At 46.2% G+C, this 14,303-nt stretch overlaps 1 protein-coding gene across 2 annotated transcripts in view; it reads right to left on the bottom strand.

Annotated features, from left to right (window-relative positions):
• The window catches only part of PCLO (piccolo presynaptic cytomatrix protein), a 1,259,786-nt gene that overhangs the window by 1,038,071 nt on the left and 207,412 nt on the right, over positions 1-14,303 (bottom strand). The gene's annotated exons all lie outside the window — the stretch shown is intronic.

The raw sequence follows: 14,303 nt of genomic DNA, 5'->3' as shown, positions 1-14,303 counted from the left end.
TTAAGTAAATTAAATGTGTGCATGAGGTGTATGTCAATTTACCTAGGTCTAGAGGGGAGAGCAAAAGCAATGTTCACAGGGATACAGTGCACAGATCCAGTGGCCAGCAAAAAAAGGTACAGCAAAATGTGGCTAAAAGTTGGAGACTACCATGGTAAAGATGGTCATCTCCTACACCAGTCCTAAGGAATGTTGGAGAAGACTTTGCAGATGAATACAAAGTTATGTTTTATGATCATTGAGAAATCCATTTGGCAGTTTGAGATTTTAGAAGCATCAATAAGATAGAATGTGGTTGTGAAGGATATATATATATATATATATATATATATATATATATATATATATATATATATATATATATATATATATATATATATATATATGTATATATATATATATACCCCTGCCGCTTGTCAAAGGCGGGCCTCGGATGGGATAGCGAATTCCAATATATACAACCAAAACCTTCTCCAGTTAAGAAAAGAGATCCGGGCCACTTGGAAGTGCAAAGCGTGTTTTATTTAATGGCCTTCTCGACGCGTTTTGCAGGAGAACCTGCTTTTTCACGAGACAGAAACCAAACAGGAAGTACTCAATATATACAGTCACATGGTATTCTAATCATACTCATGGAAAACAGACTTATTGGTCTATCTGCGGGCTGAGTTCGAAAGTTACAGAGCTCACCAGGCAACAGGGGAAATACAAAAGTTAAAGCTGCAGAAAACGTTAAGTAACACGTAAAATGCAATAATACTTAAACCAAAGTGGTGGTTAATACGTAAAGTGTAAACATTACAGGGAATACATAGCGTATAGACAGTTATTGTACATGCACGGTTTGGATCATTAGTCAAGTTGGGATAAAAATAGTTATACCATATGTGACATATGTTTAAGGGTTTTAAATGTTAAACCATACATGAAGCCCATGTGGGCACGGTTATAGACAATCACTTATCGTTCAGTCTCGCACAGTACCAAAGCGTATTCAAAAACTGTCCATACTCATGGTTAACTTCACCATATTATAGTGATTTAAGGGAACAACCCACTGCCCCAGCCGGGCAAAGCACACAAAAAGCACAGAATCCGGAGCTCATGAGCCCAAAAGACAAGATTTTAATGGAATTCGCTATGGTAGCCCAGGGAAGATTAACTGGGCAAAACAAACCAACCGGAGGAGCAAAAGGACGAGGTCAAGGCGGGAAAGGCGCCGGAAAAAGCAACATGAACATGAATACCAGCAGCATGTCGAGCCCAGTGGGATCCAGGACAAGGGGCCAGAGGAAAGGGAAATAATGGAGTCCAACACAGTAATCAACTTATCGACCAGAGAGCTGAACACGGCTGAGAAAGAGGTATTGTCCCTTGGATTATCTTTTTGCCCCACCTCCTCCTTTGACTATACCCAAAGTCGTATTGATCTTTTTTACTTTACCCGTAAGCTGCGTTTAAAGAAATGGCATGCTACGAAACTTACCACTGAGACTCGCGAGTCGGTGCAAGTGCCAACCAGTATCACAGGTAAAGATGTGGAAACGCTGCATCTACTCCATGAACTGGAAGGAGACTTGGACACACTCGATAACCCTATGCTCAATCTGATACATGATGATGTGGATATTGGTTTGAATTATCAGAGTGGTTTCAGACCGAAATCTGTATTTTTACCGCAAATTGTGAATGAATCTATAGACTTCTTCGAAAAAGCGATGGTTAAAGAATTTGAAAGATTGTCTAGGCGTAACAATTTTGTTAATTGTAATTTAACAAATGCACAATTCAAGGCTATCAAATCTCTGAGCAATGACAGAAATATTGTTATCAAGAAATCGGATAAAGGGGGAAACATGGTGGTGTTACCTCGTGATCTATATATAAATGAAGGCCTATCCCAGCTGAGTGACTGCACTAAGTATGAGAAAAGCAATAAGGCAACTTATCTTGCTTGTGTTTCGAAATATACAGAACAGCTTAACAGTTGGAGGGAGAGTGAGCTCATCATTTGAGAGGAATTTAATTTTATTCTTAACAGACATCCTAAGATACCCGCCCTATACCTCCTGCCAAAGGTTGACAAAAGTATGACTGACCCCCCGGGGAGACCCATTGTATCATCTAGGGGTAGCTGTTGGGAGAATACCTTCAGGTATGTGGATTTCTTTTTACAGCCCCTGGTGCTAAACTTACCCTCGTACCTTAGGGACTCAGGCCACTTCTTACAGAAAATTAATGACATGCCCTGGAACCCCAACTGGCTATTCATGACCCTAGATGTTAACAGCCTCTATACTTGTATTCCCCACCAGCAAGGCATCGAGGCATGTAGATATTTCCTTAAAACACGTTCCATTTCCTACCTTCTCCATACTGAGATGCTTCTTGATATGGCATACACATGCCTTACCAAGAATTTCTTCCTCTTCAATGACACTGTTTACCATCAGCTACTGGGCACCGCGATGGGGACTTGTTTTGCGCCCAGTTTTGCCTGTCTGTACTTGGGACTGTGGGAAGAGAGAGTGGTCTACCAATCCCAAGCATTTCCTACCAAAATTGTTTGTTGGCTCCGCTACATAGACAATATTTTTGTTGTCTGGAGCGGAAGCCAACAAGAGGCATTGGACTTTGTCAAAGACCTGAATACTATTGACTTTAATCTTAGTTTTACATGTCACGTAAATCCCACAGTCATTGAATTTTTAGATGTTAGGGTTGAAAGCAAAAATAACATTTTGACTACGACTCTATTCAGAAAAAGTACAGCGGGTAACAGCTTGCTGCACGCGTCTAGCTGCCACCCTACCAATCTCATTAATTCTATCCCAGTAGGAGAATTTCTGAGAGCCAAACGGAACTGCTCTAATGAAATGGATTACAACAAAGAAACAATCCTAATGAGCGAAAGGTTCAAAGAGCGAGGGTATGGTCGCAAATGCATAGCCAGTGCCCTGGCTAAGGTATAAGAAAGAGAAAGAATAAGCTTACTTAATCCCAAAGAGAAAGAATGTCAACCGACCCAAGGTGTGATCAGTAGATTTATTACCGATTACCATTGTGACTCTAAGGAAGTGAGGAAAGCACTGAACAAATACTGGAATATACTAAAATTAGACAAAGACTTAGCTCCTGAAATCTCTGAACATCCCCAGCTTACCTTCAGAAGACCGAAATCTCTGAAAGACCTTCTCTGCTCCACTCTTTTACCCAAAACTGTGAAACAGAGAAACCCGGTGCAAGGTTTTTACATTTGTGGCAGGTGCAAGGCCTGTCGCAACAGTAAAAACACCAAAGAAGTTCAACTGTCTAAAGATTCAAGCAAATTCAAAATTACCAAGCATGTAACATGTCTGACTGATCATGTTATATATGCATTAAAATGCCCCTGCCAGTTACACTATATCGGCAGCTCCAAACACCCGGCCAAGAAAAGAGTGCTCGAACACATGCGGGCTATAACCAATGGGGACAAGCAATATCCCATTGCGAGGCATTTTGCAACACACCACAAAGGTAATGCAAATATGCTGTCGTTTTGTGTACTGGAGACAGTTCCTATGAGGGAAAGAGGGGGAGACCGTATCAAGGAGATGAGGAGACTAGAATCAAGACTGATTATCAAATACAGGACAACTCAACCGTATGGTCATAACTTACATGAGGAACTTAGTGTGCATCTGGGTTAGTATGCTAGTTTGTCTGTGTATATACCTGCCGTTTTTTAACCAATATTGTTTTTATCACTAATCACTGTTATTACAGTCACTGATTGCATATTTCTTATTTTCTGGTTTACAGAGTTGGTTGGTGATCATAATTGGGAATCTGTTCGATTTGTAGGAGCACCAGGCCACTCAAGAACTGTATGAATGGACTACGTTAAAATTTGAAAAATTTGGGAACAATTGGTGCTTTTGCCCACTGGGGCTTTATCTAAACAATATGGTGAAGTTAACCATGAGGGAATAATTGGTGCTTTTGCCCCCTGGGCTTGATCCAAATAATATGGTGAAGTTAACCATGAGTATGGACAGTTTTTGAATACGCTTTGGTACTGTGCGAGACTGAACGATAAGTGATTGTCTATAACCGTGCCCACATGGGCTTCATGTATGGTTTAACATTTAAAACCCTTAAACATATGTCACATATGGTGTAACTATTTTTATCCCAACTTGACTAATGATCCAAACCGTGCATGTACAATAACTGTCTATACGCTATGTATTCCCCGTAATGTTTACACTTTACGTATTAACCACCACTTTGGTTTAAGTATTATTGCATTTTACGTGTTACTTAACGTTTTCTGCAGCTTTAACTTTTGTATTTCCCCTGTTGCCTGGTGAGCTCTGTAACTTTCGAACTCAGCCCGCAGATAGACCAATAAGTCTGTTTTCCATGAGTATGATTAGAATACCATGTGACTGTATATATTGAGCACTTCCTGTTTGGTTTCTGTCTCGTGAAAAAGCAGGTTCTCCTGCGAAACGTGTCGAGAAGGCCATTAAATAAAACAAGCTTTGCACTTCCAAGTGGCCCGGATCTCTTTTCTTAACTGGAGAAGGTTTTGGTTGTATATATATATATATATATATATATATATATATATATATATATATATATATATACACACACACTTGTTTCTTCCAACGAAAGTAGACAGCACTCTGAGCATGATTTTAAAAGATGATTTATTGGCAGACCCCCTGCCCCCTTGACAAACGCGTTTCACCGTTAAGGCTTCCTCAAAAAAATAAAAAAATAAATAAATATATATATATATATATATATATATATATATATATATATATATATATATATATAAGGATTGGAAGAAGCATTCTTATTCAGGTTCTACTTATTTATGTGTGTTTTTAAATGGGCTCAAGGAGTGGCAATTTAAAAGATATTATGTATAATGCTAATCACCGGACTTGAAATAAAATGTGTGGCATTCCCTCCTCTATCAATGACCAGCATGAATGAAGTTGATTGATGACATTGGGTACTTTACTGGATAGGGTGCCTGCCTTGAACACTTATGCATGCTCTGTCTTGTGTTAGTGAGGAGAAAGAAATTCTAAGGTAACTATTCAGTTGTGAGAGTGCATTTTATATGGCCTGCCATTACACATTGTCATGTTCTTGCTCCTGCATCTTTAACGTATATCCCTCTGGTGCCCAACAGGAAACTTCATTATATTCTTTCCCTAATCAGGCCTGGGTAGTCTGTGTAACAAAGTCAAAATATAGAAATGCTACATCAACAGACCAAGCAATGAGACTTTGTGACTCTCTTGCTAAGCAGTCCAACCACACATACAGCCTTTTAGGAGATCTGAGAAGAGCTTTTCAATGTATCTTTCTTGTGTAAAGGGGGAATACTCTGGACAAGCATACTATTATAGTCCCCAGATAAAACATAGTAGCCACCGCCATTCCTTACAGTGGTGTTTTCTTTTTGAAATAGGACCGCGCAAAGAGTCAATTGTATATGCTGATACTCCTCATGTGGACAGTTGTTATGTACAGAATTATTAAAGGAAAGCCCTTGCCTGGAATGTGGAAACTCTATTAGAAGTTTCCCTAAGAGACTGCAACCGTTGTTGATAAGAGCACACCCCACATCATAGCAAGGAGATACAAAAACACCTCAGCATAAGTAAATAGATATTTTTCCCATCCAAAATGTATAGGGTTACACTATACGATGTAGACATGCTAGAGGGACATCCCTAGCCCATCCCTAAATACTACAACTATCCCACACTATGGAGACAGAAGAACAAATGATGTGTTGTTCACACTACAATAAGAAACACTTGTATGCAATTCAGACAAGAATCCTTCATTTGTGAAGTACACTTAAAAAAACTTAAGCCTGAGCATTCATAAAATCTAGCTAGCTGTACCGTATCAAAGAAGCAATCAACTACAAATGAAAAGCATAGGCTCAATAAAACTAAATTGTACAAAAGCCGAAAACAGAACAGTAACAAGATGTCCAGTAAAAAGTACTTGTAGCTATCGTAAACTCTATCTTCATAAACTCTAGACACCGTTCAAGGGATGGAAGGATATATCACAGCGCCAAGACGCCCATGGGCAATCGCGCGCTATACAAATTGATAAATCAAATCAAATCAAATCAAATCAAATCGTGTCATTATGGTGTGTTCTCTTTGTATCCTTTCTTTGACAAATGGAAAAATAAAATATAGTACACTACTTAAACATAACTAGCACCCTGAACTGAAAAGATGCAAAGGTGCCAACTGTCTGTGGACTCAAAAATACAGTTCTGAATTGAAATTAGGGCAGTAGGCTTCCTACTACAGATCTGAAAAGAACTTAGAGCAGTAGGCATGGCAGTTAATTAGCCTACTAAAAGTATTATCATTGTGAGTTTTGCTGTTACTTTTACTGTAGTGTAACGATGGGAGAGCAACACAAATTTGAAGATTACTGCTTAAAGGGTGGGCAAGGAGGATAAAAGGCAGAACAATAGTGACAATCTAAAACAAGAATTGGCAATGCCATTAGACTTGCAAGCAGGTGGCATGGCTGCATTTGCTTTATTTCTAGCAATTGTCACAAAAATAAATAAAGAATGAAAAGAAAACATGCCATGTAACATGGTGGCCACATGTCTGCAATCAAAATGTTACATTAAAGGCAAAACAAAACATTACATATATTTTAATAAAAAGAGGCAGCCTTTCGTAGAGTAGCTACCGGAAACTTTTTCCTTTTAATGCACATCACTAGAGAATATGATTATTGTTCACTCACAGAAAATATGCCAAAAACATTCAAACGTATTGGCAAAACCAAGATAATTTGCCTTGGCAAGCTGTTGCATCGTTTTTATTGCAACCACACACCACAAAAAGTAAAAGAAATAAATACAAACAAATAGAAAACGTGCTACTACCACCAAAAATGTGGTGGCCTTCTGCTTACAATAACATATTACATGTACAAAGGACATATCATTTTAATAGAACAGTATAGGTTATTTCTAGCAAGCACAGTACTACATATATTTTAACCCTCATAAGTTGCAAAAAGATAACTTCACAGGAAATATGATTCTTAGTGTTGTATGCAAAGAACACTATTGGCTTTAGAACTAAAGCACACTTCTTTGCAGCTGGTTGCTTACTCGCTGCCCAGTGTTGTATGCTGTGTGGGACAAGGGGGGGCTTAAGCAAAATGTGAATGGCAATTGAACTGACCATTTGATGTGAAGAAGTAACTCAAGCCCCTCTATGTTTGTATAAAGTTGTCTTTGTTTTATTGAGGATATTTTGGAATACATGAAGGTAGCAAGACCAACTTCTAAATCAGTCTCCGAACCAGACCTAACAAATAGAAGCAGGCAGAAATCAACAATGAATCAAGTACACAACAACCTCCTTTGCAGGGAGCGTGCACTATCTCAGAAGGCTACTCTCATTTCTATAATAGGGCCTTGGGAGGGGCGTCCGACAAGCGGGAGGCCTGGCACTCCGGGGGGATTTTGGCCCGGGGGAGGGAGGGGTCAGTTAGCGCCTCAGTGGGCTTGTTTGGGCTACTTCTTTCCTTTTGGGCTGGTTGGGCTGTTCCTTGGACTCCCCTTGAGCTGGTGTTGGCCTACCTTGGGCTGGGGGTTACTTAACCGGGCATTTTGTGAGACTGTCCACCATTTTGGTGGCAAAGACCCAGCAGCCGATGGAAGGTGTTCTGGAGGGTGCTAGCTGTTTTGCTGTAGTGGTTTTGTGGGCCTGTGGCGGCATTTCGGTCGGCCTTTTTGTAGTCTTCTTTAGCGGTGGTTATTGGTTTTCTTCGCTGCGTGTGTTTGGCTGGCTGAGACTCCGTTGATGACTCTGCCCCTGGGCTTTGGTATCGGGTTTCCCTGGTCGCGTGCGCCCGCGGAGATGCTGTGTGATTTCCTGTTACTTGTCTGTGACTCCGGCGATGGCAGCTAGGGAGGATCCCAGAGTGGTGGATGCCCTCCGCCTCCTCGAAGACGCGGGCCGCACCGATCTGCTGCGGCCCGGTTTCAAGGTAAGGCGGCGGTGGCGCACGGTGAGCAACGGCGCGGCGGCAGTTTTGGCGGTAGAGCCGCCTCGTTACTGAAGGGGCGGGGCCCAAAGCAAGTGGAGCAGTCGAGGGGCGGAGAGGGGGCAAGGGGGACGCCTTAGTGCCCGAGAGCGTTAGGGGAGGGTCCCCATTGCTGATTGAAGACTCAGACCAGGACTTGGGAGAGGGCGTGCAGGTGGGTGGGGAATGGGGGGTGCTGGGGGTGCTCCTGCGGGGGTGGGAGTGTTGGGGGGTATGGGGCAGCCGGGGTCACCAGGGGGTGGGGCGGGTCCCGGGGTGAGAGGGTCCAGGTGCGGTGGGTGACTCATCTGATGGAGACTCCAGGGGGCGACCTAGAGCGCGGGGAGTGGGACAGAGCATCTGGGATGGAGCATGGAGTTTTCTGGGGGTACGGTATGTTTAACCCCGGCATGCTGGACTCCACCTATTTTTCTCTACAGGAGTCGTTGGTGAGGTGCTCGGGAGAGCAGCATGCAGCTCCCACGAGGGTCCGGACGCTAGAGTCCTACAGGAGGCGGGGTGGTAGGTCCCTGCCAGCCCCAACCCGAAGGGTCGATACAGCCGCCAAGGGACGGGGCGGAGGTCTGGCAGTGATGATCGGGACCCCGAGATGGCAGTGGATGAGCAGAGAAGAGAGAGTGTGGGTTTGGGCGAGCTGTGACGCCCTTGCAGGGATAAGGCGGGGCTCAGTAGAGTGGAGCCCATGGAGGGCGAGAGATGGCATGGCTGGGATATGGATGGGCCTCAGCTGGATTACGACAAGGACAGCACAGAGGAAGGGGAGATTCGGGAGGGGAGATTGGAGGGGCGGGGTTTGGGGGAATTGCAATAATGATGTTCATAGTGCGTTACAGGCCCCGAGGAGTTGCAGAGCGGAGAGTATCCGAGCGGAGCGAGTGTCGGCCCCCCGCTCCACTGGTTAGGCAGCGGGATCTGGTGTGGACGCCGACCTTGACGCCAGGTAAGGAATCTAGCGGGGCTAGGTGCTGGTCGGGCGGGGCCCACAGGGGTAAGGTGTCCGTGGGTACTGATGCCAAGGGAGGAGGGGAGGGGGTGCGCCTGAGTAGAGCAACGTACATGAGGGACACGAGGGTAGGCCCGGACGCGGTGAGCGTGGGGCAGGGAGCAGCAGATGCAACGCCGGCCCAGGAAGACACAGGGGGTGCAGAGGGGAAGGAGAGCCACGAAATACTGGTGCGTAAGATGCCATATATGGGCGTCACGAAACCCTTGGGGGCCCACCTGTCCTTGGCCACCAAGGAGGAGATTTGGAAGGGGGACAATGTTGAGATCTTGAAGCTCCTGCATTGCGAGCCGACTGCGAAAGAGGGGCCGAAGGAGGAGAAGCAGGAGCTGGTGAGGCACCCGAAAGTGCCTTTGACCATTAAAAATTGGTCGGCAGGGTTTTTGATTTTCGCCAGTGTGTACTGTGAGAAGTACCCTGAGCGGGTGGTCGCGCTTTTCAAGTATATGGATGTGATCCAAAGGGCGCAGGTCACGTATGGGGGCTACGCTTGGTCCCACTATGACGAGGAGTTCCAGGCTCAAATGGCAGGAGACCCGGATGCGAAGTGGGGTGAGATCGTCGTGGATCTGTACCACCAGATGATGGGGGGTGCAAAGTTTGGTAGGACCGTACACACGGCCAGCGGGTTACCGTTGGCGCCGCACCCCTTTCAGGCCCGCCCCACCCGTGGAGGGGTGGGATTAGGTGGAGCTGACTCAACCACTGCCGTCGGGGCATGCTGGGATTACAAGGGCGCATGTGGCAGGCAGTATTGTCGATTCTGGCACAAGTGCTCGAAGTGCGGGAAGCAACACCCAGTGGTACGCTGCTGGGGGGTAGTACGCAGGCTCAGCAGCCTGTGGTGACCGGAGCACAGCTCGGGAATCTGGAAGGAAAAGGGGTTCAGGGAATATGGGAAAAGGCTCATACGCCAGTTAAGGTGGATCGGCTGGAGTCCCTCCTAGCGTCTTATCCGCGGACCGAGGACGCAAGTGTTTTGCGTCTGGGGTTCCGGGAGGGTTTCCATTTGGGTTACGAGGGGCCGCGGATCGTTCAGTGCGCAGAGAATTTGAAATCAGTTAACGGGCACAAGACGGTGGTGCTGGATAAATTGTTTAAGGAAGTGGGGGAGGGGGAGATGGCTGGCCACTTTTGGGGGCACCCATGCAGTACTTGATCATTTCCCCTATCAGCATGGTGCTGAAGAAAGAGCCCGGGCAATTCCGCCTGATTCACTACCTATCGTGGCTATAGGAGTCATCAGTGAATGATTAGATTTTGACGTGTTGTCCTCGGTGTCGTACTCGTCGGTGGATGTGGTGCGGCGGTTAGTGGCGTCGGTGGGGGTAGGAGCTCTCATGGCAAAATGCAACATTAAGTCAGCATTCAGGCTGCTACTGGTACATCCGGAGGATCACCCTCTGTTGGGGATCCAATTTGATGGGGAATCCTTTGTGGATAAGGCTTTGCCCATGGGGTGTTCGATCTCGTGCGCCTTGTTTGAACGCTTCAGTACCTTCTCGCAGTGGGGTTTTTCCTGGCACACTGGCAACGAGACGGTGACGCACTACCTGGATGACTTCTTCCTGGTGGGACGGCCCGGTTCGTCAGACTGCCAGCAGCAGCTGGACGGTTTTACGGAACTCATGGGTTACCTGGGTGTGCCTCTGGCGCCAGAGAAGACGCAGGGTCCTAGCATGGTGCTGTCATTTTTGGGCATCAAACTAGATTCCGTGGCCATGGAAGCATGCCTGTCGGAGGAGAAGAAGTTACATATGCTGGCATTTGTGAACAGCATGCTGCGGAAGCAAAAGGTGACGGTGCGTGAGGTGCAGGTTCTGTTGGGGCATCTGAATTTCGCGTGTCGCATCGTTCGGGCGGGCCGTATATTCTGCAGGCGGCTGAGGCTGGCGCTATCCGGGCTCAAGTTGCCACACCAGCACCTCTGTTTGTCGGCAGGTATGAGAGAGGATCTACGCATGTAGAGGGTTTACTGGAGCATTTCAATTGTGTGCCCATGGCGCCCCTGGAGGACTGGGACTGGGACATGACCATCTCGTCAGATGCGACGGGGGTGGGCGGTTTCGGTTTGTATTGGCAGGGACGGTGGTGTGTGGAGGAAGGGCCATCACATTGGCAAGGCGGGGGACAGAAAATTTGTTCTCGGAGCTCTTCCCGCTAGTGGTGGCAGTGACGGTGTGGGCGTAGGAGTTGGCGCATAAGCGGGTAACTTTTAGAGTGGACATCATGGCGGTGGTGCAGGTCATTAACAGACAGTCTGCCAGGGACCCGCAGGTGCTCAAGTTGATGAGGGTGTTTATTATGAAATGTCTAGAGCACAATATTTTATTTCATCTCAACACATTCCCAGGGTGAAAAATGACATTGCGGATGCTTTGTCTCGTTCAGAGTGGCAGAGTTTCCATGGGCTAGCCACAGAGGCGGAGGGCCACAGGACGCTGGTACCAATGGGGCTGTGGGGCGTGGGAGAAACCGGGTGGTACAGCTGGTAAGAGCGTCAGTGGCGGTTTCTACCTGGAGAACGTATGAACAGGCGTGGTGGGAGTTCCGGAAAGGTAGGGCGGTGCGGCAGGAGGAGTGCTGACAGCGGTGCGAGCAAGTGGTACAGTTTATACTGCGCATCATGGACAGGGGGATGTCGCGGGTGATGATTGCCGGTAAATTGGAGGAGGTGGCCTTCATGGGGAAGTTGTAGTAGGGTTATGCACCGTCTGCAGGGGAGCTAGGGATGTGATTATTAGAGGGTTGGGCACGGGGGAGAGGGGCCAGAGTGAGTAGGCGTAGGCCCATCACGGCGGGGATGCTTGGAACCCTGATTCGGGTGTTGCCCTCCATTTGCCACAATCGGGAGGATACTGTGCTGTTTTCCACGCTCATCGTGGATGTACTTTGGAGCGTTCGTGTCTCTGAGCTAGTGGGGGCCAGAGGGGGCCTGGGATCTTGTGGAGGGACATCAACCTGAGGGCCTGGGAGGTGGCGTTGCAGCTGCGACGCTCTATGAGACCAAAGGGGCGTGGGGGCGTGGGGACGAGGGTTGTGATGGGTCCAGTGGAGGAGGGGGAGATTTGTCCGGCGACTTGGGGTAGTTGGTTGGCTTCCGCGCAACAAGAGTACGCGGGCGAGGTATTCCGTCGGACTAATCATACCAGGGTGACGGTGGCTCAGTTGTTGGGGACCTGCGGCACGCCCTACGGGCCATGGGTGAGGACCCGCGGGTGTTTAGCACATATTCTTTCCGGATTGAACCGGCGACGGACGCGGCTCGACAAGGTTGGGGAAAGGGGGACCTCATGCGCTTAGGGCGTTGGAAGTCGGATTGCTATAAGACATATATCAGGATGAGGTGGGTGGGGATGGAAGACTGCAATTGATGACCGTTTTTTCTTGTGGCTCACATATGTGTCTTTGCAGGTGCAGTGGCGGGCCGAAGGAGGCTGTACTGTCTATACTCATTGTGGGCCATTCCTTTGTGAAAAGAGAGGAACGAGCGGAATGGGAAAAGGAGCGGAGTTTGAATTTAGGATTGGATCCGGGGTTTTTTGTGTGCCAGTGTCAAGGGCGTGGGGGTATGCGGTGGCATGAGCTGTTGCTGGCCTCGAGTACAGTGGTCAGTGGAGGGGTGTGTCTGGATGTGCTTCTTATACACTTAGGCGAGAATGATTTGGTGGAGTGCAAGGGGCTGGCTTAGGTCAAGCAAATGAAGAGGGATTTGTTGGAGGTGCAGTGCCAGTGGTCGGGCTGCCATGTGATTTGGTCAGAACTAGTACCAAGACGGATATGGAGAGGAGCGGATAGGCCGGCGGCTATAGATAGGGCGCGCAGGAAGCTGAACAGGGAAATTAGGTCTTTTTGTGAGAAAGAAGGTGTGGGTAGGATGGAACATTCGGAGCTCCGATACGGGGCGGTGTATTTTTTTAGGGAGGACGGAGTTCACCTATACCGGTATGGGATGGAATTGTACATTGTGCAGTTCAAGGAGGCGCTGGATAAGGCCATAGGTGTGTGTCGGTATCCTAAGAGTCTAGCATCCTAAAGGGGGGGTCGAAAGCCGTTAGGACGCCTTGGGTAGATATAAGAAGTTATATAGCTAGGTAGGTAAGAGTTTGCAAATTGCAAGTTTGTGGTTATATTGTTGCAAAGGGGATCCAATTTTAGGGGTGGGGGAGCGGGGTATGTTAGGAAGTATATATTTGGTGAGGTCTAGTTTTGTGCGGCACAGGCCAATGGTATGTTATTGTAAGGGGCACCTGTTTCCAATAAAGCGGCCGTTTACACACCAACAAGCTGGTCTGTGGTATGTACTGCCCCTCCCCACCCCATTATGGGTCCAAAGAGTTAGTACGCTGCCCGATGAAACACTCAAACCCATAGCATGAGTTAAATTAATTACAGGCTAAGGGTGCAGCATTCAAACATCATCTTCTGGAGTTTTCAAGATTGAGAGTAGTTCTGTATATTTTGTTCCTCAGATTTCGTTTTTTAAAACTTTCTATCAATAGTTACGTATTAGTAAATAATGTTTCTTTATACACCAGAGTGTATATCTCAGAGCTGTTTCAATTCATTGATTGGTACGTGTGGTAATACTGTATTATCCAAATTGGCAAGGTAACTAAACATCTCTCTATTAAACTATACTACATGAAGGGCAAACCAATATACTATTTTGATTCAGAAGTTAAATTACCAAAACTCCTCATTTGCTCAAAAGACCAAAGTTTATATGTTCTTTTTGTACGCTGCAATACTGGGAAGTATATTTCGGTCAATTGTGGTAAAAAATAATTTCAACAATCTGCCTTTACGCTAAAGAAAGTCAAACTGACTGTCGTAAAGACTACCGGGAGCTCAATTGTGCGTTTGAGAAAATACCTTCAATTTAATTTGGAGGATTACGCATGATTAACAAAAGCATGGAAATAATGTACCTCATATTGCATCGTCACCGGCAAATAATGTGAATTCTGCACTAAAATAAAAAATATCAACACATTCTAAACTCGTCTTAAAGAGCAACAGTTGCTCAACAGAACGCACGTTTGCAGAAATTAAAAACTGAAGGTTATGCATGCATTTCAGAAACATTTTCAAATCAAAATGAAACATCACAGATGATGGAAATAGTTTAACAAAGTTTGCCAACAAGAATATTCGATATCAAGCTGATAGGTATGTTTTCAAG

This window comes from Lissotriton vulgaris, chromosome 1_1 (genome assembly GCF_964263255.1).
Source record: "Lissotriton vulgaris chromosome 1_1, aLisVul1.2, whole genome shotgun sequence".
In the NCBI taxonomy this organism is placed as follows: domain Eukaryota; kingdom Metazoa; phylum Chordata; class Amphibia; order Caudata; family Salamandridae; genus Lissotriton; species Lissotriton vulgaris.
This window is presented reverse-complemented; position numbering and strand designations above follow the sequence as displayed.